Source organism: Corylus avellana, chromosome ca1 (genome assembly GCF_901000735.1).
Source record: "Corylus avellana chromosome ca1, CavTom2PMs-1.0".
In the NCBI taxonomy this organism is placed as follows: Eukaryota; Viridiplantae; Streptophyta; class Magnoliopsida; order Fagales; family Betulaceae; genus Corylus; species Corylus avellana.
In genome coordinates, this window is record NC_081541.1 from 45,603,970 (window position 1) to 45,612,489 (window position 8,520).

The 8,520-nt window shown below is 35.3% G+C and overlaps 1 pseudogene; it reads left to right on the forward strand.

Annotated features, from left to right (window-relative positions):
- The first annotated feature begins 259 nt into the window (after nucleotides 1-259).
- On the forward strand, nucleotides 260-5,860 carry LOC132191223 (phenylacetaldehyde reductase-like; annotated as a pseudogene).
- Nucleotides 5,861-8,520: the final 2,660 nt, after the last annotated feature.

An 8,520-nucleotide genomic window follows, 5' to 3' on the forward strand; every position in this document is an offset into this window, starting at 1 on the left:
CCTCTCACAATTCTTTTGGTCTTGTGCCTTGTAATTCTCCCATCTTTTCTGTTTTGTATTCTCACCCCTACACTGACAACCTTCACCACAAAACAACCTAGTCACCAGGCAAAGTACAGATGTCTCAACTGGATCCTCACACGTACAAACATCCATGCAGTCTTCCCACCACGTGCCCCCCCTGCCTCACCTTGTCACCATTACTAGTATTTTAAACAAAGCAGAGTACTCTCTTTTAACTTCAAAAGAAAAGAACAGTAAGAATATTGCAACAAAAAATGGAAAAGAAAGAAGAGGCTAATGGAGAAGTAGTGAGAAGCAATGAGAAAACAATTACCAGAGAGAAAGAAGAAGGTAAAGGGAAGGAGGAGAGCCACCCACTTCCTCTAATGGCCTTGAATCACGTATCAAGACTCTGCAGAAACGTGAAAGAGTCCATAGATTTCTACACCAAAGTTCTGGGATTCGTTTTGATTGAGCGGCCACAAGCATTTGACTTTGATGGTGCGTGGCTGTTCAACTATGGAGTCGGGATTCACTTGCTGCAGTCCATGGATGGTGAGGACAGGCAACCTCAAACTGATCATCACTTGGATCCCATGGACAACCATATCTCATTTCAGGTTTAAATTTTTTTCAGTTAATTTCCTTCTCTTTTTAAGTTGACCACATTCTATTTTTGTCCAAATCTTGAGCCTCAAAGACATGACAACATTACTAGAGGGTATATATAGTTTCTTCTTTAATTGTTTTGGTGACCAAACATGCATGCATGATTGATATTTAGTGTGAAAACATGGAGGAAATGGAGGAAAAACTGAAGGAGCTAAACATAAAATACATGAAGAGGGCGGTGGAGGATGAAGAAAATGGGACAAGGATTGACCAACTCTTCTTCAACGATCCAGATGGGTTCATGATCGAGATCTGCAATTGTGAGAATTTGAAGCTTGTTCCAGCAGGTTCTCTCGGCAAAATAAAGCTTCCTTTTGATAGACACAATCCTCCTGTTGAAACATTGGAAAATGGGGAGAAAAACCAAGATTAAGTAATTAGCTAGCTCCCAATTAATGACAATGTTTGTCAAATTGTTGTAGTGACTATGAGCTAGTAAGAGTAACCCTTTCCAAATTGTGTTCCAATTCCAAAACTAGCACAAAAAATTGGAGGTTTTTTTAATACTCCAAAAAAAGAGATGTCAAATCATTTCAATTTAGATTGAGAACGAAATCTAATTTGGACCATTATCTATTTCTTGGCCCTGTTTTAATGGGGTATATGTTGTTACATGATGAACATAATAACCATGTCTATATTAAATATCAACTCAATTTACTCATCTAAGGAGAAAGTGTTTTATACACAGCTTAGAAGGCAAAAATGAGAGCACAAAATGCATGTGTCTTGATGTTGAGAGAATATCACAAGTCCTGTCACAACTAGATTTTACTGTTTTTGGTTTTTTCCAACAATCATGTTAATGCCTATTTCTATCAAAATTTTGAAGGCCTCATTGCTATACTATGAGATCCCCACTAAATTACAAGATCATGAGAGCAATTGGAGGGCCAAGAGGAGGTGGTGGTGGTGGACTTTTAACCAGCAAAGCTTCATCATTAGAAAAGCAAATTCTGAGAGATATCAGAATTCAGACATTAGAAATTTTTATTGAACAAAAGTGTGGGGTAAGTTAGACATTTAACGAAGAATATGCAGAGAATATATCCTGAATTTACTTATATAAAAAAATAAAAATAAAAATCCAAAATTCAAATTGAAAGCAAGAAGGAAATCCTAGCATAAGCACAACATACGGTCAACACAAAAGCATGAAAAAAAGAGAGGCAAGGTTGTACACACTTATAGATTTGTCACACCCCAAGTCCTAATCCCAAATTAATCAATTTTTTATTTTATTATCAAACAGCTTAGAAAAGAACCAAACGTCAACCTATCTGATCAGCAGAAAATCACTAACGGCCACAAAGATTTTTCAGAGAGAAAGAGAGAGATGAGTGGAGCAGAGAAGGTGGTGTGTGTAACGGGTGCGTCAGGTTACATAGCGTCATGGTTGGTGAAGCTCTTGCTCCAGCGCGGCTACACTGTGAAAGCCTCAGTTCGTGATCCAAGTCAGTACTCAACGCTGTCTTTTCTCAACTCTAGGATTTTCTCAGCAAATTACACTTGGGTTTCGTTTTTAACCGATGTTTCTCTTTAATTCATCGTTAACCCAATTTCGTTTTCTCACTCATATGATGACTCTGGCTATAATTTTTGTTTAAGTTGTTCAATCTTTAGCAAGCTTCATATACGAGACAAAAATGCATTCTTTTTATTGGTTTGGGGCGGGGTGGGGGGCCGGGGGTTGATTTGTATTTCTCTCTCTCTCTTTAATGGGTTGTGATCATCATGTTTGAAATATATATTTGGTTCTTTTGCCGGCATATGGAATATTTAATTGAAATGGGACGTGAATTACGGAGGCAAGGATCAAATTAGGGGCCTTTACTTTGATAACTTCCTAGCAATCACTAAAAGGAGACTATATTTCATACTTCTGTAGAATTTATTATTTTGATGTTTGAGAGGGACAAGATAGAGTATATTGGCGATGTTAAGATGGGTAAAGGTATAATTATTGAAAAGATGCAACACAAACAGCTAATGGGTTCTGCTTAAAATGTGTGCCACAGATGATCCAAAGAAGGTGGAACACTTACTTGGGCTGGATGGAGCTAAGGAAAGACTTCAATTGTTCAAAGCAGACTTACTGGAAGAAGGAGCTTTTGATTCTGTGGTCCATGGATGTGAGGGCGTTTTTCATACTGCATCACCTTTTTATCACAATGTCACTGATCCACAGGCATGTTCTGTTTCATTTAAAGTGAATCAATGCGAATGTCATAGAGTATGCCCATATGTTGTTTCAAAGAATGACCAATTTTGTATAATGCTTTGTGGTTTACCAAAAGTAAATGGAACTTTCATGTCCACATGCTATAAATTTCAAATTTTGATGCTTTTTCTTGTGTAAGTTTATTCTTTCTTAGGTTGATAGAGATGAGGTTACCCTCTTTGCATTTTGCATGTTTCAAAACGCTCATTGATGTTCATTGGGTGCATCTTGTATCTCATTGGTACTACCTTCACATTTGCTTGAAAGTTTGCATGCAAGTCTTTGTTAGTAGATGGTTGAACGGATTCAAAATTAAAAAGGAACCAAAATGAAATAGTCTGTCTAGATACTGTGCAACAGTTACTCGTCAATTCACTTGTGCGTATGTCAACATACCCAATTCATAATGAATTTATTTATAATTCTTTGCAGGCAGAGTTAATTGACCCAGCATTGAAGGGAACACTTAATGTTCTAAGATCATGTGCTAAAGTTCCAACCGTTGAAAGAGTGGTCATAACATCCTCAATGGCAGCTGTTGGATTCAACGGAAAACCTCTTGCTCCTGATGTAATAATTGATGAGACTTGGTTTTCAGATCCTGCTGTTTGTGAGAAGTCAAAGGTGCATATATGTGCAAATTTCTTATTGCTTGCTATCTCTTTTTCAAGTTCTTTAGTGAATACTACATAAGAAGATTTAACTGTTGTAATGGATTATCGTTCACGCCGTGATAGTGCATATGTGACGGTAAGTCTGGGGTCAGTTTTGTCCTGTTCAGATAATATGTTATTGTGTTCTTTCATTCTCATATCCCAATATTAAATAGAAATTGATCAAGGTAAAAAAGATAAAAGTAAATGTGGTGCGGGCGGATGAATCGACAAAGAGCATTTTTTTTTTCCTGGGAGGGAGTGGGCGGATGAATTGAAAGAGGTTATTAACAGTATGCTTCATATATGTTGGTAGCAAATATGGTGCTTATTGTTCATATTTGGTTTGATCATGTGACATATACTCTCTATCAACAGTATTATAAAGGGTTTAATTAACTTAAATGCAGGCAGAAAGTTTTTTCATTGTCTTCTAAAAATATTTATTTTCATCAGGGTTGGTATAGGCTTTCAAAAACCTTAGCAGAGGAGGCCGCATGGAAATTTGCAAAAGAGAATGGTATTGACATGGTAGCAATAAACCCGGGGTTGGTGATTGGTCCTCTCTTACAGCCAACTCTTAATTCAAGTGTGGAGCCAGTTTTGAAGCTTGTAAATGGTACTCTTTAGCTAGTGACATATTGTTTACCTTTCTATTTGAATACTAACGAATACTTGTGATTTTTTATAAAATAACACTATTGAAGAACTTGCCATGGTCCTTGAACCAAATGGCATATCCTCCCCATGCAACTAAGGGGTGGAGAGTATGGAGTTATTTATTCAATTATTCTAGGAATTATGAGGGTAAAGATTTAATTTTTATTTATGTACCCTTTTTTTTTTTTTTTTTTTTTTCCCTCAATAGTTCATTGAATAGTATGCAGTTCATTTAATTTTTAATTTATGGAGTTCATTGAATAGCATGGAGTTCATTGAAGAGTATGGAGTTCATTTAATTTTTATTTATGCACTATTTAAAACTCTATGGTAGATTATATGGAAATAAGATCACTCACCAATTCTTATGGTGCTTCAGATGGAACTACCAAGTTAGAGGTGGCAAAACCCAACTTACACTCACCAACAACATAACCAGAAAATATGCGAGCCAGCTTTTATTACAGATCAATTACATGTAAAAACAAATTCAAATTGTAAAATGGTTAGCTTCATGCCATAGTATCCTGGTTTGATTTATTCTATGTTAGATAATTCTTATATATGTTCATCTTGAATGACTTGTAGTGGCTTTCTTCACATCGCATGGAATTGCTTGTACGTCCTTCTGCCTTTTTGATAATTATCATGAAACTCTTGCCATGACTAATGTTGCTTGTGACTTTTGCTCTGCACTATTAATACAAGATAAAAAGGTCTGTTTATTTTCTAAAGATTTTTTTTTTTTTGAAAAAAAAAAAAAAAAAAGTGGAATTTTTTTCTCCCAGAAAATGGTTCTGCCTAATTCCCTCTTCTAAAAGGCACAATCTTTTTTTATGCAAGCAGTTGACCGTTTATCGTATGCAGGGGCCGAAAGTTTTCCAAATGTGACTTACAGATTGGTCGATGTTAGAGATGTTGCTAATGCACATATACTAGCCTTTGAGAAGCCATCAGCTAATGGAAGATATTGTTTAGTTGGAAGAGTTATCCACTGTTCCGAGGTTATGAAGATGTTGCGTGAACTCTTCCCTGTTCTCAATCTTCCTGAAAAGTAAGCTATATATATGATATTCATTGGCACTGGTTTAGCATTGTTAATTTGAATTATAATTTCTGAATATCTTGGTTATGTTTTGAATTTTTGAATTATTTTTGTATCTCAGCAAAATTCACATTATTTTTTGATTATTTTTTAAAATCCAACACAATTGACTCATGTTTTATACATTGCAGATGTGCTGATGACAAGCCTTTTGTGTCAACCTACAAGGTGTCAAAGGAGAGAGCTGAAAGTTTAGGCCTTAACTTTACCCCTGTGGAGGTGAGTTTAAAGGACACTGTTGAAAGCTTGAAGGAGAAGAACTTGTTGTGTGCCTGATTAATCATATTTAACATCAAGTCAGGCAAATAGTAGCTGCTGGTGATGCTCTTACAATTACAAAGGGATATATTCAATGTCCTTGTTAATGTTACTGCCCAACAGTAGGAGACTTCCTTGATTAGCCTTATCACCAGAAGATGAACTAGGAAGGGATTATTGTTATCTTTATCATCTTTTTCATGATAGGATTTGCTATTTATTTCAGTTATTTCATTTTGTAAGTCTATTCAAGATCAAGTTTAGACTAATAAAGTATGCTTCAAAATATCTGCTTTTTCTGATTCTCTCCATATGGGATAGCCCACAATATAGGAAATCAACACCAAGAAGGATAAAGTGAAAATAACACTGTAATATTTTTTGGTAATGCCACACTGTGGACTTGATCCTTTGTTCTATTTATATAAGAGGTGTGTACAAACTCCAAGGAATTTAAAAAATACAAACAATAAAAGTTCTCCAAGGAATTTAAAAAATACAAACAATAAAAGTTGTCCAAGGAATTTAAAAAATACAGACAATAAAAGTTGTGTACAGGAACTATAGAAACACTAAACGTAAAGAGGAAGTGGTATGGTGATTTGACTTGGTATATTACAAAACACATGCTTAAATATGTCACATGGACTAAACATATGCTTCTTTGAGTTAAATATGCTTAAATATGGTATAGAAACACTAAACTTAAATATGTCACATGGACTAAACATATGCTTCTTTGAGTTTTTTTTCTTTTTTCTTTGAAATCAAAAGCTGCAACATCAAAATGGCTAAACAAAAAGAAAAAAAAAAAATTCCGGTTATTGCATCTTGTGAAACGGCTAGTCTATGGGCTTCAGTTGGTGGCACATAGATCCATGATGGGGTCTTCGCCGGAGCTTTGGAGGACGACAAAGTGTTGAGGGTGATCGGAGAAGGCGCATCTACTTGAAGAGATGACGTGGAAACCGGTGGATTTGCTATGGGTTGAGCTCTCTTCTTGCAGATTTGGTGATTTTTTTTTCTTGCACTGGAAGCTCTCTCCGTGCTGCTCAGGGTATCATGATACCCCGGTAGATGAACAAAAGAGCAAGTTGAAAGATGCCAAATGTGGATTTTTTTTAAAAAAAAAATTTTTTTTAGACGTGGCATGTGGGGGGAGAGATTGTTAAAGAATGTATGGAAAGAGAAAAAAATTTCACAGGATCTAAAATTGGCGTTAGCCTATATCTCTGATAGTACCATAATTATAACTCTTATCACTTAAGTTCTTATAATTCTTGTTTTTTGAGCTTTTATGACTATCGTCTCTTAAGCTATTATAACTATTGTCTTAATATCATGTAATTACTTGTATAGAGGTCTTTTTGGTATTCTTTCTCTGTAATTGTTTATTGCCTAATTGGCTATATATTTAATATCATGTAATTACTTGTTTAGAGGTTTTTTTGGTATTCTTTCTCTGTAATTGTTTACTGCCTAATTGACTATATATACAAGAAGCTGCCCTATTTTTGGTTCACTATCTAAATAAAAAAAAAATAAAAAAACAAATCCTTAGTAGCAAACTAAATCTTAAACAAAATCTTCAACTCAAACTTGTTTCATTTTAACAAAAATCTTCAACCCATAGATCATCTCGTTCGACATTATGGTAACTCTTATCATTTGAGTTCTTATAACTCTTGTCTTTTGAGCTCTTGTAACTATCGTCTCTTGAGCTTTTGTAATCATTGTCTTAATATCATGTAATTATTTGTTTAGAGGTTTTTTCGTATTCTTTCTCTGTAATTGATTATTGCCTAATTGGCTATATATACAAGAAGATGCCCTTCTTTTGGTTCACTATCTGAATAAAAAGAACAACAAATCCTTAGTAGCAAACTAAATCTTAAACAAAATCTTCAACTCAAACTTGTTTCATAAAATCTTCAACCCATAGATCATCTCATTCGACAACCTATTACCCATATCAAAATTGAAGAAACAACTTCCTCGATCCATTTTCATGTGACATTAAATAAAAAACGAATGAGTTTACCAAAATCAGAACAGGCTCCAAAATAGTTGGTTTTTTCTATCTACTACTTTGCCAGAGAATGAGTTTACTAATTGAGATTGTTTGCTTAACAGTTCAATAGAAGATTTTATGGTGGGCAAATCATGGACCTCTTCACTTGTAGAGAGTGGTTATCGATTGAGGCAGGCTCTTGATACTAGTATTAAAAAGGTCAAGGTATCGGAGATGCTTAAAATCTATTGATTCTAGTAACTCATTTATATGGTATCCACTCAAAGAGAGCACCCGTACACGTTGACATTTTAACAACAATGGAAGAGGAAAATTACAATTGCAGTGACAACCCCATGATTTGGGGGCAAGTTCGTAAACGTCCTATAAGTTCAGATAAATTAGTAAGAAAAATGCCGAGCCTTTTTTAGATTTTCCTCACATCCATCCTAAAGTATGTGCCTCTTCCAACCCATGGAGCCAAATAGTTGATAAAGTGATGCATCATAAATCTCATTGCTTGATTTTTGGAAAAATGACTTTTTAACCAACTCTTGAAAGTACTCTCTGCCCAACTACTGGCTAAATTAAACATTTTGCCATCCATATTCGAACAAGCCACTCCTCCTTAAATTCATAATTCATAACCCTCGGGGATTATTGAACTATGCACAAAGCACATCTTTAAATATGAAGCGAGATTATTGTAGCTCCGCTTAAGATCTGAAAGTATTTCCTCTCTCTCTTGCGACGCATCCATTATCCTCCTATTCAATACTTCTTCCCACTTTCGATGATCCAGTTCTTCACTTGAGCGTAAGATGCCTCTATACGATACTGCCACCAAAGGCAAGCCTTTACACTTTTCACGATAGATTCTCCCACCAATATTTGCAAGGTTTGGATCGGCTGCACTGATTGAATGTAGGTTAAATAT